Source organism: Microtus oregoni, unplaced genomic scaffold, assembly GCF_018167655.1.
Source record: "Microtus oregoni isolate MIOR12 unplaced genomic scaffold, Mior012 000048F_ref0000485, whole genome shotgun sequence".
In the NCBI taxonomy this organism is placed as follows: Eukaryota; Metazoa; Chordata; class Mammalia; order Rodentia; family Cricetidae; genus Microtus; species Microtus oregoni.
In genome coordinates this window covers 6,999,261-7,026,786 of record NW_024543222.1, presented here as the reverse complement: position 1 = coordinate 7,026,786, position 27,526 = coordinate 6,999,261, and the positions used below count along the sequence as shown (strand labels likewise).

At 48.0% G+C, this 27,526-nt stretch overlaps 1 long non-coding RNA gene across 1 annotated transcript in view; it reads right to left on the bottom strand.

The window, feature by feature from the left end:
• The window catches only part of LOC121436109, a 156,771-nt gene that overhangs the window by 20,749 nt on the left and 108,496 nt on the right, over positions 1-27,526 (bottom strand). Inside the window, exon 2 of the long non-coding RNA XR_005972652.1 lies at positions 4,874-4,920. This is a non-coding gene — a long non-coding RNA (uncharacterized LOC121436109). The remainder of the gene's footprint in view (positions 1-4,873; positions 4,921-27,526) is intronic.

The window sequence follows — 27,526 nt, the reverse complement described above, 5'->3', positions numbered from 1 at the left end:
AGGCATGGCATGGGAGTCTGCAATCCCAGAGTCAGTGAGATGAGAAGCGGAGGGCAGAGGACCTGGAGCTCACGGGTCAGCTAGTCTCAACTATGGCCAACAGAAGGCTAACTTTCAAGCAAAAAAGTGAAAGATAAATAAAATGGAAAAAGGGCAATGGCGAGATGGCTCAGTGGGTTGAAAAAGGTGCTTATGATCAAACCTAATGATGTGAGCTCAGCCCCCAGGACCCACGTGGTATGAGAGAATCAACCCCCACAAGCTGTCCTCTGACTTCCATGCATATGATGTCCCCCAAAAGATATAAAAATGTACAAATACACACACACACACACACACACACACACACATACACACAAAGATCAAAAGCTGGAAGGCACCTGAGGTCCAACCCCCAAGGTCCATCTGCGACCTCTATATCCGTATTTGAACATGTCTACCCCGCACACACACACAACACACACAGAAGATAAAGAATATCAAGGTCCAGCACTTAGGAGCTGAAGGATCCAAGCCAAACATGCAGTACGTAGGTCAGTTTCATCACTCTTGAAAAAGGCAGACGGGCATTAAGTAAACTGAGTCCCACACCCGAGCAGCTTGCCTACTTACTGTGTTTCGGGTGACCATTGAAGTCAAAGTGTCAGGTATTCAGCTTCACGAGGTCACTCTGGTATAAACTTCTTGAGAGAAACTTAAATAAAGGCCTCCCGAGGAGAGGAAAATGCATGCTTTCCCGGACAATCCTTTCCACATGTTCCTATGGATTTTTTTTTTGTTTAATTTTTTCATGCAATGTATTTTAACCATGATTTCGCCCTTCCTCCAAATCCTTCCAGATACCTCCATTCTCCCTAGTCACCTAACTTCATAGTCTTTCTCCCTGTTTCGCTCCAATACCAGACACTAAGGAGGACATAAAAACACAAGACAGGGGCATTTTTAAAACGCCACCACATATCCTCCATGTTTGGGGATCCGCTTTTTCTCTGACCCTACAACCACCTCCGCCTTGCACTGTCTGCTTTGTGGGACAGATGTGTCACCCTCAGGTGGGACGTGGGCTAACAATAAGACCAAATTAAATGATTCCTTCGCTCGGAGCTGAAACTCAAGTCTGGGAGGTGATAGCCGGTCTGTGCACTGGGCCAAAGCGCTGTCTTGCCAGTGCAGCCTTGCTTGGACTTCTTGCATAAACTCTGCTTGGTCTACCTTCTCAGCGCCCAGCACTGTACTCCAAGGCTTTGAGTTACTTCCTCATCTCTCAGGTGTCCCTGCCAAACTCACCCCACTGGCTACAGCTGGCTGCCTCACAGACTTCCCACACAGCCTTTTGAAAAGCTTCTGCCACTGCTGTAGCTTCTGCTTGACCTCCCCAGGGTGATAGGGCCTTCCGCTGGTCCACCCATCTTGCGCACAGCTTCTGAGACGGCAGCCAGCCTAAGTGTGGCCATCACACCGAGGGTCCGCATGCCAGGAGATGAGACACTAAGACTCCGCCCCTGGAGCTGGCTCAGGTACCCATGAGTCACTAGCCCTGACCTGTGACCATGATGTCCCGGGGGGAGTGGGAGGCCTAGAGAAGAAGTTCGATGCAGGGACACCAACCGCAGTGACTCACAGTTGGATCCCATGGGGAAGTTCCATCTCCAAATCCCTGGGATGACACTAGCCCCTGGCTGAGCTCACCCCTGCACTAAGGATGCCTGCGCCAGCTCCCAGCTTTCCCCTCTCAACCGCCTGCCTGGTGGAAGTTGTCATCTGGGTGGCAGCTCCCGCTCCCCCGCCCCTGCAACACATGTGACGGATGGAGCGGAGGAAAGGGCATGTCCTCCCAGGGTGTCAGATTGTTCACCAGTTACAACAGGTGTCCTCCTGCTGACACTCCACAGGAGCCTTGGGGGCCAGGAGGCAGTGATGCCACAGCTCTCTGAAAGGAAGTAGGCAGAGCGGCACTCTAATCCCGTAAGATTACTAAAACAACAGGGCAAGGCACTGGGCTGTGAGGCAGCCTCAGGAGTTGCCCAGAAACACACCTGGCCCTCGTCTTGGCAGGAACACACAGGCCACGATTCCTCTCTTCTCCAGGTATTTTCAAAAGAGCAACCATTTCTAAGGCTTCGTCAGGATATGCATCTAGTTCTTCCTCCCTCCCCGCAAATAGACACCAGACTTCATTGCCTTACAGGCTCAACTTCCATCACACAGTTGCTAAGCACCACCAAGGCCAATGCGCAAGTGCACATTTTCAGAAAGCCCCTCTGTATCCAATGTTAACTTGGGGAGGGGTGCAGTGGCACCCTGAGCCTCTCTCGCCTTGATGGTTGTTGTAGCGTGATGGCTGATCCCATACCTCTCCACAGCTGTCGAGTTGCACACTCTCAGAGGGAAGAGCAAGACATGGGGCTGCAAGACAAGGGCAGCGCTCCAAGATTTGAGGAGCCTGCACGGGAGCACCCTCAGCATTGTTAGCTGCTCTGGGGCCTGATGGTGTCACTGTCAGGTGTCCCTCAGATGTCCCTAGCACGTATCCATGTCAGAACACATTCAGAACAAGAGAACAAAGGCATTTGGTCACTCTCCTCTTGTTCATGTTCCCGTTTCCTTTGCCGACAGACCTGCAAGGGTGTGTGTGTGTGTGTGTGTGTGTGTGTGTGTGTGTTGGGGGTGATATTAAGTCCAGACCCCAATGCCAGAAATGATTCTGAAGTCAGCAGTTGTGGGAGCTCCCAAGATGTGGCCACGGCTTTCCAGCTCATCAACATCATCACTACCACCTATGGAATACTCTGGCCTTTGGGTTGAGGAGGAATCCTGAGGGCTGATAAAGGGTAGGAGTGTTTTCAGGAAGGCAGAACCCACCGTTTGCCTGGAAATCCCCTCAAGTCACTTATTAACCACCCCTGACCCCAACAGGCACACAGCCCTCCACTTACCAAGACAAGACAACAGCTTTAAAAAATAAAATCTTTCATCAACAGTCACTTGGTACAAAGTCATGCTCTCATTAGGGAGCCCCCTGTCATCCAGGCACCTACTCTGAGCTCCCTGGATCCCCATAGGAAAAGCTGGGAAACAGGATACGTAGACCCAAGATGCCTTTCCTTCCATACCTATTGCCTATGGCCCTGAGGGGAGTCAGAAGCAGCATTGCAGGTGAATCCTGAAGGACCAGATGAAGGAGCAGGCAGCCTCATGGGATGTGTGCTTATGGGCACACATGAAGGTGATAGTTACAGGTGGTGCAGGAGGAGAAGCCTGCCTCATGGGGCATGTATGTGTATGGGCACACATGAAGGTAATGGTCACGGGTGGTACAGGGCAGCCAGCCCCATAGGACATGTGTGCTTATGGGCACACATAAAGGTGATGGTCACTGATGGTGCAGGAGGGAAGGATACAGGGATGCAGAGAGCAAGAAGAATCTTGTCTTATAGGTAAGACACAAAGCAGGGGACTAGGAAATGATGGGTCATGGGATAATGTGTCCAAGGAGACATGGATGGGGGGACAATAAATGGTTTCTTAAAGGCATCAAGTAACCCATGGAATACTGGGATTAAGAAAGAGGCTCAGGGAAGATGCAATCAGGATTGATTACTTTAGGAGGAGACACGGTAGTCCCCAGATTAGAGCACACCGTGGGTACTCCAGCTGGTTCCCCAAAACCCAAAGCCAGAGGGGGGACTGGGGAGAAGGGATGAGAAGGCTGGGAGATGAACTCTCTGCCAGGACTGTCAGGACTCTGCACACCAGCAGACCTTGGTCCTGCTTCCTTCAATCCCTGTTCTCCCAAGGAGCAAGACTTAGCACAACCACGTTAAGGGAATTCATTTGCAATTGGATCCGTAACTGCCAAGATTAAATCAAGAAAAGGTGCTGCCACTTGTCAAACGTGGCCTCTGTCCCAGGAACCAGGCAGAGCAGCACTCCATCCTCCTCTCCTCAGTCGTCAGGTGTCAGCTCTGTTCCCACCCCCAGTGCTTCATTCCCCAGGCTCTGCAGGAGACACTGGGGTGATCTAGTGTCTCTTGTCAAAGCTGCCCATATTCTGAGCTTCCCACTCAGGACCCACCACTGAGATTTATGGCCAGAATTGCTGTAACCACATTGGATGGAGGAGCCTAGACAGTTACAGGCAAAGCCAGCTCTTGGATAAAGAGAGAGGCCATGTGTTCTACATCCAGCATTATTAGGACCAGACTTGGGTCGGCAGATTTCCAGAAAGCTTCGAGATCTCGTTTAATCCTGTGGGTAGTCTCTGTGCTCGTGAAAGGCAACAGGTGTGGTCCACCTGCCGCCTGTCTCCTGGGTGTGCGGGCTTGGAATCACCTGCTTGGTGCTTCTCCCAGCATACTGCAAGACTGTCCCTGCTCTGAACTCTGACAGACAGCAAGAACTTGTTGTGGGAAGGCAAAGGGGCTGTTCTATACTGCAAAAGGGCAGTACAGAAAAGCAAATGATATGGACGGACCTGACTTTGAGTCTTGACTTTCTCCCAAATTACCCACACCATCTCAGGCATGTGACTATACCTCAATTTCCTTGTCTGGCCTTTGGGCATACTGTAACCTATCTGCTAGAGCTCCAGGAGGAGTGAGCAATTACACGAACCTCAGTGACAAGAAGGAGAGCCCGGAGTACAGCCTCGCCTGGATTAACTACATGATATATTTATTTACAACTGTCTAATCCCGCTCCCACAGCAAACGGCAAGACCCCTGCCTGCTGCCTGCTGCCTGCGCTCTGGCTAGGCACCCAGAGCGTTAGGGCCGTGTCTACATCCGGGGCCATACAAGGGAACACAACTCCACCTTCAAAGCGAATGAACAGAAAGGACCCAGCTGCACGGAGACAGCCACTCACAGCTCACCTTTCTCTTGTCCTTGCTCCACCGTTGACAGAAACCTCTGGTCCTACCTAAAACGAGAAGGGGAGGGTTAAATCTGTAAGCAGGACAACACTGGACACACCATCATCAGACTCGTCATTGCTGGGGGTAGACCCTGAATGTCAGACCTTTTAGGGACATAGAGGATTAAGGGTTGCAGTTTCTATTCATTCAAGAGACAGGTTTTCACTATGCAGCCCAGACTGGCCTTGGAACTCATGTACCGTTGCCTCAGCTTCCAAAGCGCTGACATTATAAGCATGAGCCACCTCATCTGGCTGACAGCTGCTGAGCATCCTTCAATATGCAGCGAAACCACATCTCAGAAGAAATCCACGCAACTGGGGTCACGACAAACTCGAAGCTACTTTCAAAGAGATACATCTCTCAAAAAACAATAAACTAAACCTAGAATCAACTCAACATAAACAGACTTACAAGGGATACTGATATTCTTTTCAAGTTATTAACAATGGACATTGATAGCAAAATAATGGATGGTTGGAATGCTGAGCTGTTCTGTTTGGAGTGGGACCTCTCATGTGTGTGCTCATGTGTGTACCCATGTGTATTCATTCACACGTGTGCATATTCACGCCATATGCAGGTGCACATTTATGTGTCTATGTGTGTGCACACTCACCCTGTATGCCATCACCCTCCCCACTACTCTCAACTCCCAGCTTTTTTTTTCTTTATGCAGATTTGGGGAATGGAACTCAGGTTCCCATGGTTTCCAAGGCAAGCGTTTTACCAAAGGGGCTGGTTTCCTCGTCCTCGCTTGCTCCTTTCACACAGCCTCCTATCCCATTATTTCCGCATGCTGAACCGACTGTACGTCTGAACTCATTCAACGGGGCAGTACGTTCGTACTGTCAGGCTCCACACCTGGCCTCCACCACACTCCCGTAAACACCAGTCCATAACCTCTAACTGCTATGCCTTCTGCACCTTGTGGGTTTCTGGGGTGTGAGCTAGCGCAGGTAATTCCTGAACAAATGGGCAGGTATCAGCCGAGTTGCTGTTGTTGTTGCTGTTAAAACAGATACTTAATCTTTAAATCCGGCCTCTGTTCAATCTCATTCAGACGCCAGGAAGAGTAGAATTTCAAACGGTGTTTAAAGATAATAGCCCCATTCTAAGCCTCCCCACCATTAGGCTCGAAGAACTCACTCGAGACCCTTAGGTTGGCAAATGAAAACACAGAGAAGACAGACAAGAGGGGAAAAGAATACAATCAGACTTGAAATGGAAAACGGGTAACCTTCACACACAAGAGAAAGGATTGTTTGGGTGGCTGAGTGCACATTCACATACCAGCACTCTGGGGTCCCTGAGTTCCTGAAGTCAGGGCGGGGCTGGCCCTCTGCAGGTAACCCCACCAGCCATTAGGTCAGATGGGGGAAGGGGGCCTCATGCACCATAGGGCCTCTCCAGTGACATGTTTACAGGGCCTGCATCCCACTATCATGCCCATGAACTTATACAAGGACCAGCCTCGGGCCTCAAATGCAATAGTCTCTGCGTTTTTGAGGATGCACGTGTGTACGCCTGTGTGGACATGGGGGCAGAGGCCAGAGATCAAACTCAAGTGTCATTCATCAGGAGCTATAGACCTTATTTTTTGAGACAGGGTCTCTCACTGGGATCTGGGTCTTGGGACCTGGTATCTAGAGCAAGCTTGCTCTACCTTCCCTGGCACTGGGTTTATAAATGCTTTGTACATAGGCGGTGGTGCTGGGGATTGAATTTAGATCCTCAGGCTTACGCCTGAGCTATCATCCCAGCCTCCTGCATTGGTTCCTGACTGCGGGCAAACCAAATTGACCACTTGCGCCCAGAAGAACTGTGTTATACCTGGAACCTCACTGGCCAACTGAGAGAAGTAGAAAACTCAATCCCAGAGAGCAGACAAAACGGCAGGCTACTTTCCACCTCCATCCCTGCATCTCGAACAGATTCCCATTCCAGTTTTCTACAAAGTGGCCGCTCATCCATCTATCCTCAGTTTATTACTGGGTGGAACACACCCTATAAACTCACTCAAGATAGACCCCGGTTGAATGGAGACACTTTTGGCTTTGCCCCTCCTTCTGGGAGGGAGCTGAATTTATTTTGTTTGGTTGGCTTTTTGTTTGTTTGTTTGTTTGTTTGTTTTTGTTTTGTTTTTGCTTTTCCAGACAGAGTTTCTCTGTGTAGTTTTGGTGCCTGTCCTGGAACTAGATCTTGTAGACAGGGCTGGCCTCGAACTTAAGAGATTTGCCTGCCTCTGCCTCCTGAGTGCTGGGATTAAAGGCGTGCACCACAACCGCCTGGCTTTGAATTGATTTTAAAATGAGGCCATCTTAATTCCTCACACTACCCCATGAAGTCTCACTTCAGCTAAGTTAATAGAGTGGGCAGTGGTCAGAAGCCTAGGATAAGGTCTTCTTGAACTTAGAGAGTTAGGGAGTGTCATGAAGAGGGGAATGAGGGGTTCTGGAACCATCCCCCTCTTTCTAGGTTTCTGTAAAATGCTAAGACCTAATCCCATGCCAGTGGTCCTGACTGGTCTCCAGTGAGACCTGGGCACTTGGAGGAAACCTCCTCAGATACCCTGAGAAATTCTGAGGTTGTGGCTCAAAATGAATTCACGGTGTAGAGAAAAAAACCTGAGAAAGCTACATTTACATTTTTATCTTTGTGTGTGTGTTATGTGTGTGATGTATGTGCTTGTGAGTGCTGGTGCGCATGTGCCATGATGTGCATGCCAAGCCATGCTTACAGAAGTTGGAGTACAACTTCAAGCATGGCTCCTGGTTTTCCACCTTGTTTGAGACAGGGTCCCTCACTGCTCACCTGCTATCGACACCAGGCTAGCCGAGGCACGAGCTTCGAGAATTCTCCACTCACTAGAGTTCTGGGAATGCAGAGGCCTACACTACTGCACCTGGCTTTTATATGGGTTCTGGGAATTTAAATTCAAGTCCTCGTGTTTGTGTGACAAATCCTTTACCCACTGGACAACATCACAGCCTAGAATCTGCATTTTTAATGTGTTCCCAGGGAAACCCAAGGCTGGGAATCCTTAATACACAATGAGTAAGTAGCTTGAGCTCAAAGACACCCCTCTTCCATCCTCCCACACCCCCAGGAACTCAGGCAAGCCACCCACAACCTCTCTCAGCCGCAGCTCCCCTTCTGGGGACCGTGGAGTACGAGGCATGCGGGAAGCTTGGGCTCAGAGCCCAAGAGACTGTGTCTGGGCAGCTGTGCATCTCAAGAGATTTCTGCATTCCACTAGTCATTTGTTTCACTCTGTTCTCTGAAGAGGCGTGGCCACCTAAACCTCCCAGAGAGAGAGCTCTACTATCCAGGGATACTAAGTCTGTTCCTGGCACACTGGCTGGAATGTCTCCTAGGAGCTCGGCTGAGCTTTGCCCACACCTCCCGCTATGCCAGTATGGCCCTTTCTGCCCTCTACTGTGGAGGACAATGGGCAGGGGCTGAATGGAACACCTTCCAAAGCAGGCCAACTAGCAGCACACACCTGACCAGATCTCACCATGTCGCTGAACCCAAATCAGCTCCTTCGTGATCCCTTCATTTGCTTGAACCGCATGTTCCATGCGTGTGACTTTTTACTACAATAAATAAATATTCCCATGGGAGTGACTTCTGCAAAATAGGCCAAGAAGCTCTCTGTAGGCCACCGGCCTGGGTCCCATTTCCAGAACCATCCCCAAGGCCACCACATCCACCGTGCTACAATTACATTTACGTGCCCACAGAGATGTTCTCATGTCTTTCAAAACCAGAGCCAGTGATGTCCATAGTAATGACAGTCACAGTAATGTTTAGGTAACGGATCCGGCCTGGGTACTAATCATCCTTATACCATCGCAGCCATAAAACTTTAATTTTAATGTTTTTATGGTGGAAGGGAACAATGAAATCATAAGAGCATAACCATCACAATGTGATCCGGAAGTGATGTGTTCATTGCAGTCTCCAAACTGGGTGGGCTTTGCTGAGAACCCTTGTTGAAGGCTCCATTGTTGCTTCATAGGGGGATCTTTCTAGAAATGCCCACTCCGGCCAGATACCTGGCCCCTACCATAACCTTGCATGGGGTTCACCTTTTCCCCTGTAGTTCCACTTAAACTCCCCCTTGTTTTATCATGTGAAAGTCTCCCCACTGGGGGAGGGCTTTGAACACTGTTGGGTCTGTCTGATCACAGACAGAGACCACAGTAGCTCCCACCCCCACCTGTATGTGGAATGCTCAAGCCTGGCAGGAGGGACTTCTAAAGTCCAAACATAGACAGGTACTCAGCCCCTGGAGCACAAACACCCAGCATACATCACACTCGGGTCTATAAAAGATAATTATACGATCTGATCTGGCAAATTAGTGTTCAGAACTCTCTAATTCTCACAATGAATTCGAGGGTTGGATCAACAGGAAGAATTAACCTGGATCTTTATTGGGATTCGCCCCTGGGTCAGGATTAGGGTTCATTTATCTCTTTTATTTTCCTACCGAGGGAGGGTAGAAAGGCCTCCTCTCTTGCCCGCCCTCCCTACACTGGCTAGGCCTGGCTTTCAGACGAGCCAGCTGCCTAGAGATCTTTCCCACGACCTGCCCAGTCCAGCACACCCACATAGAGCAGCCTTCAGGAGAGAAGCAGCGATACAAAGATGGGTAAGAAGGTGTAGGATTTTTCACAAGGAAGAAAAGTTAGGGCATCCCAAATAAAGGGTTAATTTACACAAACACAGCCCAAGATCAACAATGAACTGACCTTCCCAGGGAGCCATTTACCTCCTATTTATTCCAACTAACTCTGGAAAGTCTACTTGGAGAGCACACATATGCACTCCTCTAGGGACCTCTACCAACTCAGGAGAGGTCATTTATAGGAGCCGGTACCCAAGTCCTTACTCATCAGATAGCTAGATCGCTGAGGAACTGGTACCCAGATACATAGGCATGTTGAACCCAAGGGATGATTGCCCTTCATCTTACAAGAACAAGCATTGTGGTGGTGGTGGTGGTGGTGGTGGTGGTGTGTGTGTGTGTGTGTGTGTGTGTTGTGAATGTATTTCTGGGGGTCCCTCTTAGGGAAGATAATTTCCTAGTCGAACTCTTCAGTCAACCCAGGTATGACATGCCCAGAGCTTCAAAGACAAGGCCCTGGTCAGTGGGAAAGAATTTACACCTATGCTCTAGTTGTCTATCTGTGGAAGACTGATAGAAAACTAAGGTTGTAGTATATGCAGGGGCAGGGACAATCTTCTCTACCTTTAATGCTTACAAGTCCACCCATGAAACTAGTTCCAGATGCCTCTATCAGGTTGGCTTGGCTAAAAGAACAGGATGCCTTTGGTGGTGGTTGGAAAGAAAATGGCCCCCCAAGGGAATAGCACTATTAGGAGATATGGCTTTGTTGGAATAGGTGTGGCCTTGTTGGAGGAAGTGTGTCTTCTGTGAAGGTGGGCTTTGAGGTCTCTATTTGCTCAAGCTATGTTCGGTGTGGTAGACAGTTCACTTCCTATTGCCTGTGGATCACACAATGTAGAACTCCCTGCTCCTTCTCCAGCACCATGTCTGCCTGCATGTCACCATATTCCACCATGATGATAATGAACTAAACCTCTGAACCATAAGCCAATTAAATGCTATTCCTTTATAAGAGTTTCCATAGTCATGGTGTCTCTTCACAGCAACAGAAACCATAACTAAGACATATTTCCAAGTTCTCATGGGGAGAGGATGGCAATTTGCTCTTCACAATGGCACGGGAACAAAGCATTCCATTTTTGGAGCAGGGTTTACTGTATGTGGTCAACCTCACCTACCTAAAACATACATTCATTGGTACTGTGGTGTACGTGTGAGTGTGCGTGTATCTGAGGTACAGCAATGTACAATGTTCTTTCATGTGCTTGGGCCAGGAGGAGTGTCCCATTCAAGAGTGTTGAAAAGGAAGACAAGGATGTACAAAGGTAGTGTCAGCAGATTACAGTCATTCTAGGTTTCTAGGAAAATCTCAGACAACTCCAATTCCACAATGGCAGAGGCAAACGTGTACTCTTTCAGAAAGAGATAACAATACCTGCTTGGAACCAATGAGATTGTAGGGTGTTAGGAGGGTGAGGGAGGCAGCCAGTCAGTGACACAGCTCTATCATAAAGTGACATTTCAGGGTCTAAGTGGAGGGCAGGCAGATGCACAAGGAGCCAAAGGCAGTGAAGACACAGGGGAAGCTCCGTGTGCTACCACCTCATTAGTCTTGGTATACATGCATGAACCCTGGGGGCAGAGAGCTTCAGGACAAAATCTTAACTTGACCACTAGCTAGCTGAGTCATTGTAGGTATCTTCTAGGCATCATTATCTCAACCAAAGCACTGAGGCATGGATGTCAGCCTCCCTGCCTCCGTAAGCTCTCCACAACCTTAACTCCTCATTCTTTTCTTCTTTTATCCTGGCAGTGCTAGGGGTTGAACCTAGGGCCTCGTGCATACTAGGCAAGAACTCTATCACTAAGCTACAGCCCCGGGCCCCATAAGTGTTATTTTCTATTTGAAGATGTGAGATGAGATCATGCTTGTTTCTCTATTGTAGTAATTAAATATAATCAACATTTTTGCATACCTCCTGGCCCATAGTAAGTAATCAGTAAGTGCTATCTGTTTCTATTACTACAAGTACCTCAGAAATACACAGATTATGAAAATGCTGAATGAGAAAACAAAAGGTCCCCATGTTTGTCTCTGGGTGTTAAACCGATGGCTGACTTGTCTTCTCATTTCCCTGTGTCTAAAGTGAATGGACATTGTGAAGAAAAATAAATCCCATTACAACATTAAAAAAAAATTATGGTTTGTTCCAGACTGGAAATAAAATAGTAAACATACTTTTTTTTTTTAAGTATAAAATAGAAATTTCAAGATTGCTGGAAATCAGAAATAGAACAGAAAGCAGGGTCAGGAAGCTGCATGTTGGAGTTCAGGTTTGTTATGGCAAGGGCTCCCTACTGTTGGGCCCGTAGCATGGCCCAGCAAGAGACGAGAAGTCAGCGGACCTGGTGGCAGATGCCATCTGACATCTCAGAGGCAGTTAGGATTATAGACTCAGAGGCAGCAGTGACACTTGTGAATCAGTCTGCCTTGGCTTGAACGACTGAGAGTTCTAACCTAGCGGACACCCCACAAGGTAGAACCGACCTGCTCTGTGGCATTTTCCAAATTCCTGTGCCATGACAGAAGGCCCTGGTGATACCTGTGTTTTGGTTCAGAACCTACAACACACATACTTCCCTGTGTCTGTCACACAGCCCTGGCTCTCAGCAGAGGACACACTCCTGAGACGGACAGTGGCCAAGACCCTGACAGGAAGAATGAGAGAGAGGCCTGCCACCCACACAAACACACAACAGATAGGTCTAAGATGGAAAGCCAAGGTCTTGAGTTTTCTGCCAACTCTACAGGTCACTGAGGGCCAAGCAGCGGATGATGAGGGGGACTTTCTTGGGACCCCAACTCTGAAGCCCCATCCCCTCTATCACAGGTTGGGGCTTTTTCTTTCTCCCTTTCCTCAGGATGCCCTGAATTCCTGCTCCTAGTCTCTTTCCTAAGCTTCGGGTTGCCTTCTGCCCACAGAGAAGGTGATTGCCATGATCTCAGGTTCACCACACCCAAACGCATCACCTAAAGTCATCTCATCGTCTGATGGGAAGCCCTCTTCTAACGTCAAGTTAAATCACCTCACTGTGTCTGGTGACTTCTGCTCATTCTCAAAACGAATCATTTTTTATGTTCCCATGGCCATCCCAACAGGATAGGCTCTTGTCAACCCTCAGGTATGGAGCATTTCCATAATAATGTCATTTATTGAGTGTTTACTATGCCTTGGCCCTTTGTAAATAGTCTTCAGTACCACTAACAATTCACTCCTTTTTTCTTCCACTCTCTCCTCCACTTATTTTTTCCTTCCACATCCCCTGACAGGCTTTCATGTAACCCAGCACGTGACTGTTTGTCAGAGGGAGCACCGCACCGGTAATGTTCCACCACATCCCAAGGCCAGCAGCATGTAGACATCCTCAGTAATGGCAGAGCCCTCTCTCCTGTCATGTCGGATTTGCTGCTTCCTGTGGCCCACGTGTCCCTTGGGTTTTCCCTGCCTGCCTCCATCCACAGTCACACAAACTGTGGCCTGACTTTGCTCCCCTCATTAGAACTCCCTTGAACAGCCTTGGACTTGGGTGTAAAGAGAGAGTCCAACATTCTGTGCAAAGAATAAAAGCATAAAAATAAAAACCTGAAAACAGCCAAAGTTTAAAAGGCCATGGCATTTTCTCCTTTCAAACTATATTTGTGTCCTAAGAGACACCCAGCAAAGACAGTGCCCGTATCCAGCAGCTGTACAGAGGCCGGAGTCCCTGGGCAGGCTTGTGATGTCACTGTGGCTGCAGGCTGCTCCCAGTTCCCTAAAGGCCATGAACCACAGAAGGCATCCGAGGTCCAGGTCCACCAGCCTGGTGCCAACACAGAGCCCCCGTGTCTGGGTTTCACCACGTTTAAATGGAAAATAAAACATTCAACTCAAAAACACTTTCCAGTGATATTTTAAGGGAAAATGAGATCACAGAAAATCAGGGAGGTATATTTAAACAGTGTGACCCTAAGCAACACGCACACGCACACGCACATACACACACACTCCCTGAGAGGCTTGTTCACTACATAGGGTGAGCGAAAACATGAGGTGATCTTAATTTGAACACGCCCTTGGCAGTAGAAACCCTTCTAGGGATGCTACAGGAACCCATGATGTCCTTAGACAGAACCTATCCTCTCTGATCAGCATACTCTATGGGTCCCCAAGGCCCCCAACAGCTGCCAAGGTTCCCTAGCAAGCCAGATCAACATCTGCCTCAGCCAGAGATATCCAAACCCAGCTCTCCAAGGCATGGGTCGTTATTTAGTTAGCTCACAGTATTAATTTTAAACGCTTCAGCCAGGCAAATTCTCATGCTTTTAATAAAGCCGTCTGGGTGATTGCCTTTCCATGCTGCAAGCTTTCCCAAGTGACTGACAGGCTGTCATTTCAAGATGTCATGGGTTTCGTTTTAATCAAGGAGGGGGAACCGCCAGCATAGGTCCCTGGTTCCTTCTGCAAGTGTCTTGCTTTGATTGGCAAATTCCGACTTAACGGCTCTACGGTGAGGCTGAGGACAGAGGCAGCTCCCGTGCCCCTGAGTTGCTATCTAGGTGAGCGCATAGAGAAGGCACACAATGCTAGGCCAGAGCCGTTCTGCTACCTGTCAGTCCACCATGTTTCCTGGACTCAAGTGACCTCATAATCATTTCTCCAGGTATACATATAACCCAACTGATGAGCCTCCACAATGGACCCCAAAGTGTCTTGTGGAGTCAAGAGTCAGGATCGAGGTAGATGAAGCCTCCCGTGGCTCTCAAGGCTTACTCATGCTTGGTTTTGTTATGACAAGTTCTAACTATTTAGTCCAGGCTGGCCTCACACTCAGGACCATCCCGCTTCAGTGTCCCAAGCCTGGGATCACAGGCATATGCCACTGCACTCAACTCAGACTCGTTATGAAAAAGAACACATCAGCGTCTGGCTGCGCTAGGAGTCTGAACCCCACCCGTAAGATCTGGAAGCCTGAGGGAAAGGCTTCAGCATCCCCACACTTCCTGGTCCTCGTCTATCACAAATGCTCACCAAAGTATCTCCTATGTTTACAGCTGTCTTGAGGTTCCAATCATTCCTTGTAAAACACTTAAGATAGTATGGGATGGGTCATCAATACAGAAGGAACTGGGCTGTAGCTAAAAAGTTGGGGTGTACTTCAAAGGTCAACTCAGAGCGCTCCAGGCTCCCTCCAGATCCCCCACCAGTGCCCAGGGACTGGGAGATGATGATGGCCCAGCCATAGGAGGCCTGAGGTTTGCATGTATATACCCTTACCACTCTGCATATAGTCCAACCACACTGCCACCCACCAGCCCGATTAGCACAACTCTCAGAGGCCACATGTCTCTCTGGGGGAAGGAATTTTCTTAAAGAAATTGATCACAACGGTTAGGGTATAACTCCATAGTAGGTCAGTTACCCAAAAGTGTGAAACTCAGCAGCAGCGCTGAGAGGGAAGGACAGAGTGAAGGAGGCAAGAAGCAGGGAAGGCAGGGAAGCAAGAAAGGAGGGATGGAGGGAAGAGAAAAAGAAACCACAAAGCCTTCAAGCAAACTTCAAATGACACCAAGCAAGGTATGGGCATGCAAAACCTTTATCCGAAATCGCCTCCAGACCACAGAGACGCTTTGGTGTTGACTGAGCACCTATTCTAGGCCAGGCATTAAACCAGGCTCCAGAAATTTGGAGAAGGCAGGTCCCAGGATACCTAAGGTCAAACATTCAGGAAGAATGATGACATACAAGCAGTCACCGGACAGCGTGGGAGATGACTCAGCTGGGGGAAAGTGCTTGCCACACACACCTGGCCACCTCACTTCTAGCCCTAGAATTCACATGAAGATGAAAGGAGAGAATCAAGTCCACAAAGTTGTCCTTTGACCACTGCGACCACCACTGGAACATAGCAGCACATATGTCCCCCAAATCATGCATACAATAAAACAATTAATAGCCAGTCTGCCTGGCATGATGGCACATACCTTGTCACCCTCGCATGCCCAATTGAGCCAGTCTAGAATGCAGAATAAGGCTCTGTTTCATAAATCTAAGAACTGAGGACATGACTCAGGGGTAGAACATTTTCCTAACAGGCACAATGTTCTGGGTTCCATCAACAAGAACAGCCAATGTTCATACTATGTGACATGGATTATAATGGGTTACATAAGTGTATATGTATATGTATTGCATGTAACATTACCTAGCATATAGCATGTCCATTGTGCAGATGTGGCTTGGGGACAATGTGGGGACTGACTGATTGGTATGGAAGAGACAGTTACCAGGCTCTTTATCTCATGGTTAAGTTGGCTGTGGGGCCTATCCAGTTGGGAAGAGCTTTCTAGCTATACCACTGTAGGCACCAGGCATCCAGCTAGCAGATGGTCAACTGGCTACAAAAAAGAGAATGAGAGGAACATAACAGAGAAGTAAAGGATGCTGGGAGAGGAGCCAAACAAGGGAGGGAGAGGCACCCAGAGGGAGCCCAGGGGCAGCACCATGGGCACCTGCATTCATGCAGCTTTATTGGCTCCATCAGCTGGATCTGGACCATCGCTCCTCATCCTTCCTGTCTCCCCTGGGGTATCTAGAGACACCTGAGAACTAAGTTGGGAGGTAGTGATGAGGTGAGGTGGGAGATCTGTGATTTCAGAGGGAAGGCCAGCAGAGAGCCGAGAAGGTGGATCTTCTAGCAGCGGAAGCCATGGTCAGCAGTGGCTACGGGGTTATTAAAAAACCCTAAAGGGAAAGATGCTATTTAGCCAGGAGTGGACATGCAAGTATTTAAAATACTAAACTGAAATCAGAAGTCCCTTCTCATGACACTCTTCTTTGTGATTTTTTTTTTCTATTTTTACAGGCTTGTGTTATAACCAGGAACTCAAGCTGAATGGTTGGCAAAATCCAATATTATGTGATCCAGAGAAAGAGACGAGAACCAGAGGCTGCCCTCCAGCACTGTGCAGGAGACAAGAACACCTCTCCGTGCTTCTATGGGGTGCACCATGCTGCAGAGCTGTGGCTTAAATATAGCTACGTTAGAGGAGAGTCACCCCAGTAAGAACTAAGAGCCTCTCCCTAGGGCAGGTCTTTCAGCTCAAACACTGCTGCCCTTTGGGGTCGGACCCTGCGGAGACTGTTCTGTGCATGCAAAAGTGGTAGTGACATCCTTAGCCTCTAGGTACTAGAAGCCAGGAGCATCCCTCAGGACTGACAGTTGTCCCTTGGCAAATGTCCCCTCCCTACTGGCCTACAGTCAGCCCTGCCACTGCCTGACAATGGGATCTCAATTATTGGGACTTTGACCTCAAGAAGACCTTACATTCTCACCCACCCAATGAGGAAGTTGGATTGGATTGGCGCTCCCCTAAAAAAAGAGTGCCTCGTGGTACCTGAAATAAGTATTCTACATGGTTAGAAATGGCATGGAGTGACATGGAACCACATGGGAATGATTTTCTTCTCTTCTCTAGACTCTTTCATCCCTGGTTACCTCAGGAAAAAAAATTTCTATCTGCTATCAAGACGTTCTTAATGACTCTTCCATCTGGCTTGGGGAGTGAGAGAGGGAGAGAGAGAAAGCACTTCTCAGGTTCAGCAGGTTCAGTGCTTTGGAAAAGCCACAGATTCTAATGTTTTATGATTTCATCATATCCTGTATGTCCTGCAATGCTGGACTCACTCCAGATGATGATCCTGCCCAGCCTCCTCATGCAGTTTTAACATAAAAAATGTGGAACCATGCAGGAGAAACGTTCTGAAATCGTGTGCTGGTCGCTAAGGCACTGGTCTAGGAAGCACTGGGAAGATGCATCTACTCTTCCCCATAAATTACTAACTTCCTCTTGGACACACGATAGGATTCTACTTAAGGACCTCGCCTTGATGGGATATTAACTGGGAGAACTTCAATCTGAGTCCCATCTATGCTTTTGTTGTGGAGGTTAGTCGTTTTATCATTTGTTGTGGAGTGAACTGCATCCAGTCACATAACGATATGTGGAAGTCCCTCTGCTCCTAAGAATGTGGCCTTAGTTGGAAAAAGAGTCACTGCAGATGTCACTAGTCATGATGAAGTCACACGAAGGTAAGGCGGCATTGGAATTCAGTATGGTTGGTGTCTGCATAAAAGGGGAAAGAGGAACACAGACATGTATAGATCGAATATTATAAGACAATGAAGCCAGAAATTGGGGCAATGAATCTCCATTCCAGGAAGTGCCAAAGACTACCAGAAATCCACCAGAAACTGGAGGAATGTGGTGGACAGTCTGCAGGACAGCTTTGTTGATATCATGGGCTCCAAGAGCCGGGATCTACTGGTGGTTGCTAAGCCACTCTGACTCGGATGCATTTTCAGTCCATCAACCCCCGTAGGGCTATTATCACACCACAGGGCATGTTAGCTCACTAGTCATTGACAATGAGAGAAAGTGTAGCTGTATTTTATATTCCCAAATCTCTGCCCAGACAGGACACAGACATACTTGCTTAAACATTTATTTAGAGACAGGCATTCATAGCAAAAGAAAGACAGAAAACCTTCTGCACCTTTTGGTTTGTTTGTGGGTTTGTTTTTTTGTTTGTTTGGGGTTGGTCGGTTAGTTGGTTGGCTTTGAGACAGGATTTCATGTAGCCCAGGCTGGCTTCGAACCTGCTATGCAGCCGAGGATGACCCTGATCTTTTGTTCTCTCTGCTTCCACTTTCTCAGTGTTGGGACCACAGGCATGTGCCACTGTACCTGTTTTTATGCAGTGTTGGAGACAGAGTCCAGCGTCATGCTCTCCCAGGTGAGCTAAACGCCGGTCTGCCTCCATGCCCTTTGTGATCACACTTACATCTTCATAAACGGCATAGACCAGATTTGGTGATGATTCTTCTCCTGTAATGTACAGTTCATGCATCCAGAGAGCTTAACTTTGGCATAAAGGACCGTCCCAGCGTGGAAACAGAGGTAGGCCTAGAATGGAGGTCCTCAAGCCTTGGTGTTAGCGATGTGACTTCAATGTCTTCAGGACTTGTACTTTTTCCTCCACAATGCCCCAGCTCTCCCAGCAGATATCCACAGCAACTACGCCATTTAACCAGAAGCTTTGGGGAATACTCCTAAATTCCAAACATCTAGGCAGACTCTCAGCTTCGAGCGATGCTACAAAATACACAGGCTCCCTGAGCCCTCCTGCAGAAAGTACCAAGTGGATGCAGTCCTGAGATGAGCAGGCTTGTGGGGAGCAGGCCACCAAGTCACACAGCCATCAGTAGGAGGGACTGAGGCTTCATCCTATCCCAATGCCTAATCAGAACCCGGCACTTGCAAAGACAACTGTCTTTCTAAGAAAAACATCTCTGGGATGGCTCATTCCTGCTGTCATAAGAACTAATACACAGGCTGTGGGCCAGTGTGCACACCTTCTCTCCAGCCAAGAGGAACACACCAGCCTCCCAAATCCCACAGTTCTGACTACCAGCACATTGCAGGATCAATAACCAGGCTTAAATATGGTCACACTGATGCCTTGTCTCCAGGTGGAAGCAGCTGAGTATCAGGAGTCCACAGGGACACTGCAATCCAGAATATACACTGGCCATCAACAACCGTACACCCCCACCCAGCTCTCTCTCAGAGCTACCAGCTCAGCACTGACTGGGCACACCCAGCGTATCAGAGGCCCAGGCTTGCTTGTGATCAAGTCTCTACACACGTGTGTGTCACTCGGGAACACAGGTCCTGAACAAACACAAGGGTCCTACGCTGAGTCCTAAAGTTTCCGCAAAGATGAAAGATATGGAGGCGGGAAGAAGGTTGCAGGGATAATATGACCCCTCTAAAGAGAGACCGCAATTAGCTTAATCATGTACAGATTAACACTGGGAACTGCCTGCTGGCTGGACTCCATGTATAAACCAATCGTGTGGACCCAGCTTCAAGGCTTACTCTGTAGATCACAGAAAATCTGGGAAAAGTGTATGGCGGGGGAGCCTAACCTAAACATGAGACAGCATGAGACCCATGAGGACACAAGGCTGTTGAATGTTGATTTTCTTCATCAGGCAAGGAAAGAGACGTAGAGCCCCATTGACACCTGCCCACCTCTGGCAGCCACCACTGAGCATACAGAACTGGTTCTAGAACAGCGATTCTCTACCTGTGGGTTCAATCCCTCTAGCTCACCTATCAGATATCCTGCATATCAGATAGCTATATTACCATTCATAATGGTAGAAAAATTACAGTTATGAAGAAGCAATGAAATAATTTTATGGCTGGGGTCACCATAACATGAGGACCTGCGTGAAAGAGTTGCAGCGTCAGGAAGGTTGAGAACCACTGATCTAGAGGACGGAAGCCCAGTCCTGAGTTGCCACCTTCTCAGCTGCCCATCCTATCGTGACCCAGTGCATTCTGGGCAGGCACTGATGGGAGCCTCCTGCATGGTCACTCAACATTTTATCACAATGAGAGCCATTCGAAAATAAATAAAATGGGCCAGGCGGTGGTAGCGCATGCCTTTAATCCTAGCACTTGGGAGGCAGAGGCAAGCGGATCTCTTTGAGTTCGAGACCAGGTCTACAAGAGCTAGTTCCATTACAGCTAAGGCTGTTACATGGAGAAACCTGTCTCAAAATAAAAACAAACAAACAAAATGAAGACTCCCTGTTCCCTTACCCCTGGTTGGGGTAACTTCCCTAAGGCAACCTTGGAAAATCCCTAGGCTGCTTGGTCCCCAGTGCAAAGTCTACTTCCACCCCGCCCTACCCACCAACGGAAAAGTACTGGCCTGTCAGAGGCTGGGTTTCATCCAGGGGTCTCTGCTGGGGGACATATCTCTGCCTCCCACCCACAGCCCACAAGGAAATCCCACCCAGCCGGGTTAAGCTCCAGTTCTCCTCTCTGGCCCAATTTGTCTCACACCCTTCAACAACCAAGCCCAAATAACCGAACAGTTGAGGGTGGCCGAGGGCCAGAAAAACGGCCCCAAAAAGCAAGGATTTCTTCAGATCCAAGGGCTTGAAGATTGGCTGGGACATGGCAGAAAATGAAACATGAAGATCTAGTCGATGGAGGTGGGAGCAGGAACCGCAGCTGAGGGGGAAGGCACATGGGTCGCATCCCCGTTTGGATGGGATTGCCCTTCCAGTGGATGGGGATGCTCTGGCAAAGGTGGGCAGAGGTGAGCTGCAACAGAGCCAGAAGTGCATACTAAGACCTCACACTTCTTCTTTACATGACACGATATGCCACACCTGACTGGCCAGGGCACACCTGGATGCTGGAGCCAGCCAAGCTTCCCGACAGTTACTCACTGTTCCCTGCGCGGAGAGACCTGGCAGCCAGTCTCCTCACAGATGGGGGTTTTTCTCTTCTTTGGTGGGCCACACCTTCTCCAAGCACACACTCCCTCTGTCTAAGCTTTGCATCCAGGCCCCAGGCTCTCACCACAAAAAGTGCCCGTCTCTTTGGCGGGCTCACCTCAGACGTGAGGTCTCATAGAGCCAAACCACGCACTCAAAGGACATCCTGGCACTTTTCTCTGCAGTGGAGGGTCCGTGGCTGGCAGCCACAAACAGCATGTCCTTCCCCTGCACTCGCCCCCTTGGTTCCTGACGTACTCTGGGGAGAGTGGGGAATCCACAGGGGGAAGTTACTGACTTGTCTGGGGTACTTCTATTAGAACCAAGGCCAGCTGGTCAAAGCCGAGTTCTCGAATGTGGAACTTTGGGTGTCCATTCATGCTGAGGGGCTGATCGTGCCCTCAATAAGAATGAGAAATTATGAAGTTCTTTCTCCATGGAGAAAGAAGACTACTTCCTCCCCCAAACACTCTAGAGCAAGCAATGGGAGGAGGGTCCCACCTTACCTGCGAGGACTTCTAATTGGAAAAAAAAAAATTAAAATAAAATTTTAGTCACACAAAACCTGGTTGTTAAAGGAAAAGAAAATGCCAGCCCTGTTGGACAGACATCAGATTTATGACCATTTTTTAAGCCTCAAGTACGTCACAAGAATTGGCCCACCCACTGCACTGCCCCAACAGTAAACACGGCTAGGTGCCCATCCCTGCTCTCCCCCATGAGACACAGGGCCCTCTGCTTCTGAACAGCCTTTTTCTCTCTTCCTTGGCCTCTGGTGGGTTAAAAAGATGCTGGCTGTATATATATGGAGAACACTCCATGGAACTTTCTGGACTCGACCTCCAAGACAAACATGGTCTGCTCACGCCTTTGCCGTCTGCAGGCAGGCCACAGATGCTAAGAAGCAAGCCTGGGGTTTACGGTCTGCCCACGGAACTCCCCTTCCATGTCACGCTGGACAAGTCACAGGGCCTCGTCTTTCCCTCCCTTCCCTCAATGTACAAACTCAGTAAACTGTTGCAAGGCGTGGGAATAAATTCATAAATGCTGGCCTCCAGATGCGGCTGGAAATGAAAGTAAACACCGGGCATGAGCCACGGTGCCTCAGGTCTGTACTCTGGGAGGCTGAGTTTGCAAAAACCAGGACAGAAGAGGACTCCCTTGCCCTTGGCAAGGAGACACCAGAAGACAGTTTTCCTGAAGCAGGGTTGCTATTTGTCACCAGGAAGAGCTGCCCAGGTCCCTGGAATATCAAGGATTAATATCCTGGCACAGATAGGCTAGGGCACGGCTGAATGCAAAATCCTGATTTCCACTGTCAGCACCAAAACAAAAAAAGACAAAAAAAAAAAATAAAAAAAAGATTCCAGATGTTCGTTGTATGTATCTAGTGTTCAAATGTGCTTATGGTATGTGAATGAGTGATATACTTTCTAAGGGAATATCAGACAGTGTTGAATATTAATGACGGAGTATTTCCAGATAAATTATTCCTATTTTTATAAGGATGCTTAACTAGATTTGGGACTAAAACTAGGAAATAAATTTCCTTTTAATGATATGTTTAAAAGGAGCAAAATAAGCTAAAACAAACAAGAACATGAGTTTAGATGTAAACATGCCAATGCATTCAGGATATCCCCTAACCAAGCTCACAGACTATTTTAAAATTTAATTATCTGGAACTGGTTAAATGTTACCCTGATCTTGGAAAAAAAATGAATCAATAAAATATAAAGAATCCAGGGCAGAAATTCAGATACTATTTATAATCCAGTGTCCCCTGGTCAGGTAAGAGACACCGTACACGTCTAAAATCCTGTTAGAAAGTAGAGAGCATTGGAAACGTCCTATCAGGAGGCCTAGATGCCTGGGTCTATTTACATGGAAAGAGGAGACAGAAGGTTGTTCAGGAAGGAAAGCAAAGAGTCAAGGGAAAACTGATAGTCTATTCTAAACAGGAACCGGTAGGTTTTATTTGATTTTATAGGTCAAAAGATGTATGGGATTTTCAAACCTCAAGTCCAGCTTAGCTATTCAGAATGGGGTCCAGAGGCACCCAGAAATCCTGCCATCTGAGAAATGTGTAACACGTGAGAAGCTGTCATTTCTTATGACCCTTTATTAGCAGAACGGGAGTGGGGAGAGCAGGGGATTGAGAGAGCACGCATGTGTTAGGCATAGCATTTGACTGCAGCAGGACACACTGTGTCCTCTCGGAGTGTGTTTGCTAAGCAAAGCAATAAAACAAAGCAAACCGATCCACAGAGCAGGTTTTTTTTTTTTTTTTTCCTGGTCCCGACTAAACTGGCATGATCTTAGGATTGGGTTTTCAGCAAGGGCTGGGCATGCGCTGGAAGGAAGAGTGGACACTTCGTCTGTCTTGCTTGGCCTCGGGGGAGGGACTAATAATTCACCCCTAAATACTGTGTGTAACTACATTTACACCAAGGCCAGATCAGGACTGCTGCTTAGGGGGGTTATAAACTTTCAGATGTGCATGGGAAGAAGATGATTTGGTTTTTAAAGTATAGACTTTATTCGTTTTTGTATTCTGAATGGGACATCAAGGGAAACAGTGAAGGCTTCTCTCTTTTAGACAAAAACAACAACAAAACCTCACAAGACCATCCAGAAGAGTCTCCAAAGTTCACCCATTGAGCCTCTAACCTCACTTTGATGAATGGGGTTGTAAGGCACACGGATAACAGGCGTAGCTCATGGCTCTGATGTGCATTCTAATGTTTTCAGAATTAGGTGATGAGGTGTAGAGATGGAGAGATTTCAAATTTGACATAAAAGTCTGGAAAATGGGAACCCCACAGCTGTATCCCAGCAAAGCAACAAGTCAGATTCTGGGGGCTGCTAGTTCTCTGAGGGAAGTATGTGCTCTCCAGAGTCATGCAGCCCACCCTTGTCAAAGTGTTAACTGCCTTCACTTGCTAGAGTCGTCTACTTGATCCTGTAGGCATCCATACCTATAATTCCTGAGGGAAAAAAAAAGATACTTCTACCTAAAGATTCTCATTTTGCCTTTCTTGTGTGAGTCTCAAAGACTCATAACATGGTTTTGTGTCAAAAGAGGCTCAGCTACAGGAGATCAGCATCCATGATTGACACTCTAGGATTTCCCTGTTTCTAGCCGCACAATAATTTGACAGACGTGCCTCAGATCTTTGCGTTATAGGGGGGACTTCTCAACAGCAGGAAGGAACCCAAGAAAGCACCCAAAGGGCACATCTTTTCCTTCCTCATGGCACAACTAAGTCACCGTCACATGTGGGTCACAATAGGAATATGTTCTACGGAAGTCTGGAATCTTTGCAAGGCACCTAAGTGTGTGTGTGTGTGTGTGTGTGTGTGTGTGTGTGTGTGTGTGTGTGTAAGAGAGGGGGCGGGGGAACTGGACTCAGCACACAGATCACAGATACAGGGGTGAAGAAAGTTTCTTGCTGACAGATTTATCACAGGGTTAGGAAAGCCTTTGAGGCTACCCAGTGAAAACCCAACCAGAAAAACACGGCAAATGGATGCTAAACCCAAATGAAAGGATGGAGAAGGAGCTTTGCCTGACCTTAGGTTACAGATGATTTCTAAGTCTCAAAGAAGAAAATACACGTTTGTTGTCTAATGGCAAAACAAGGCAGTGCTTGACCCAGTGGAATCAAATCAGCACCTCCAACCCAGGACAGATGGGGACTGGATCGAGTCTAGAGGCGACACACTGATTGATACAACACTCGGCAGGAGTTTAGTCAAGAACAGACCGTCTCATCAGCTGGGCGTGGTGGTCCACATCTGCAATCCCAGCAGACAGGAGGCTAAGGAAGAAGGATTGCCACGAGATGGAGGCTATCCTGGGCTACCAAACCAGCCAGGGCTACATAGCATGGCCCTGATCCCAACAAGGCAACACAATAACAAAACTAGAACCATAAACTAATCCTGCCCATCCAATCCCAAAGCAAATAGAGGGATTTTCCTCTTAGAAATAGTTCTCTACAAGTGTCCATGGTACGGAAAACAAGGACAGACTGGAAATTCGGCAGGTTAAAGGAGGTTAATGTGACGGATGGTATCTGTGTTGCGGGAATTCATTCAGCCAATAGCTTTTGGGGATACCAAATTTAGGGGCATGGTCTGATCACTGCAGATGTGATTGCTTTTAAAAAAGAGAAGGAGGCTCGCTTGCTCTTTTGAGTGGTGTTGGAGATCTAATCGCAGCTCCCAGCACCCATAGAGCAAAGGACCATGGTGGCACTCGACTGTGTTGTTTGTGAGTGTTCCCCAATAAATATTTGATACCCCCTTTTATTCCGGGCTCTCATGGTTTTACTTACCCACGTCTACCCATCAGTCAGTGCAACAGATCACCTTACACTTGATCCTGGACCAGAGGGAAGTAGGATGTGGTAGGGTCGACTAACAAACCTGGGACTTGCCTGGGGGCTACAGTATCTCACTGATGGAAATTTAGAATGGTAGCCACTGAACCGGGTTTTGTAAAAACACATCTCTGTGGTCAGGAACACTACACGCTGATATATTTAAAGGGGGAAAATACATGATGCATGCAAATTATCTTCAAATGGGCCAGGGAAAAGAAGTGTGTGTGTGTGTGTGTGTGTGTGTGTGTGAGAGAGAGAGAGAGAGAGAGACAGACAGACAGACAGACAGAGAATGTACAACAAACCCAATGGGATAAAATATTCTGAATAGGTCAATATAGATAGAGAGGTAATGAATATTCTCTGTATTTGCGTTTATTATATTTAAAATAAATCTCACATAAACTTGAAAGTGTGTGCATATATGCACACATGTGGTATAATAGACAGCATAGAGGCATACTTTAAAAACAAGCCCGTGGAACAAGACCCTCAGAGGAGTGAGCCCTGGGATGCAGAAATCAAAAAAGACTGAGTGCGGTTCTTTGATAAGGGTTTCTGGCACACTAGACAAGAAAATAACAACCTAAGCTAAAAATAAAGCCACCAGAACCTAAGTATCTCCTGGAGTTGGGTGTGATACTGATTCCTCAGAATGAACTCTATCAAAAGGCTGAAGAAATCAGGCTCCGTGAGGAACCAGCTGTCTGAGAACAGCCTTGCTCTCAAGAGGCACCAGGGCAAGAGCTATCTCTCTAGTAGGAAGGGCTACACACAAAGGGGTGCACAACCTATTAGCATGTAGGATGCACTGGTAAGATGTACAGTTGGAAAATGCTACAAAAATCTAGGTGGGTGGTCACCAAATGTCAGCCACAAATTCCTGGGAAGCCACGAAATTAACATCCGAGTCCCACAAGACCACAGACACACGGGGCATTGTTAGGAGATTGACTGTGCAGTGCCTTATGCAAACATGTTGTATTTACCAAATATTTACAGGGCTCAGTCAATAGCAGGCCATGGAGACAGAAAAGTACCATGAGATGGATCTTCAGTGTTCCAGAGGGTGAGAAGCTCCAGGGAAGAGGGGAAAAACAGGGTGGGGGAAAAGTGCTTCACAGGTGCGGGGACAGTGCTTCGGGGGCATTTAGAAGACCTTTGCTAAAGATGACTGAGTGGAAGGCAGATGCCCAAGGTTCGCCCCCATTTGCAAGAAGCCAATGTAAGAAGGAGACACTGGAGTCTTAGGAGTCAACTGTGTCCACGCCAAATGAAAAAGGAAATAAAACAAAAGTTAACGTTGGTTCCAGATCTGAGAAATGTAGAGACGAAGGGAAGAACCCAGCTTGGGGCCAGAGGACAAAAGGAGGCTTTGACTGGGGGTGGGGGTGGGGGGGGGTTATGACCTCTAGGAGATGAGTATCAATTGAGGAGGCTATGGATGTCTGGAGTAGCAAGCATACAGACGGAAGTTTGCGGCAGTTTGCATAAGGGATGGGTTTAGAACCAGAGAGCCCAAGTTCATTCCTGTTGCGTAGCAGCGGGCAGTTTTGAGGGAGTTCAAGGGGATGGGAGGGAATCAGAATTGAATAAATATGATCAGTGGGGGTGACCAACTAGATCCCAGGGGTTTAGAGGAAGTCGGACCTCATTGTCATAAAGCAAGAGCTGGGTTTCCATGGGAACGGATGGATAGGCTATGCAAATGAAACAAGGAATTCAGAGTTCCTCCCTCTCTGTGCAAGGAAGGAGAGTAAGTGGCTTTGTCCAGGAAGTTTAACCTAAGAAGGACCAACTACACAGGGAGTTGAGGGGAGAGCGGAGGTGGGGGCAGGATTCCTATTCCCATACAAACATTTGGGCTCAGCTGGAGACTGAGCAAGACTCAAGTCTACCTGGGAGGCTGGGAGGAAAGGGTGGTCATGTTCACAGCTGAATAAGGACTCGGGGGATGCCGGCCAAGTGTAGTCTCCACAGCACAAGTCAAAAGCCACAAAAGAGAAGAGAAGGAGGGGAAGTGAGTGGAGGGGGTAGAAGGGGAAGGGGAGGTTCAGGTTCCCCTCCCAGAGACTGAAAGAGATGTAGGTGAAGATGAGGCAGTGTGCTGGGTGGTTTGATGTCACCTTGACACAAGCTAGAGTTATCTGACTAGAGGGAACCTCAATTGAGAAAATGCCTCCATGA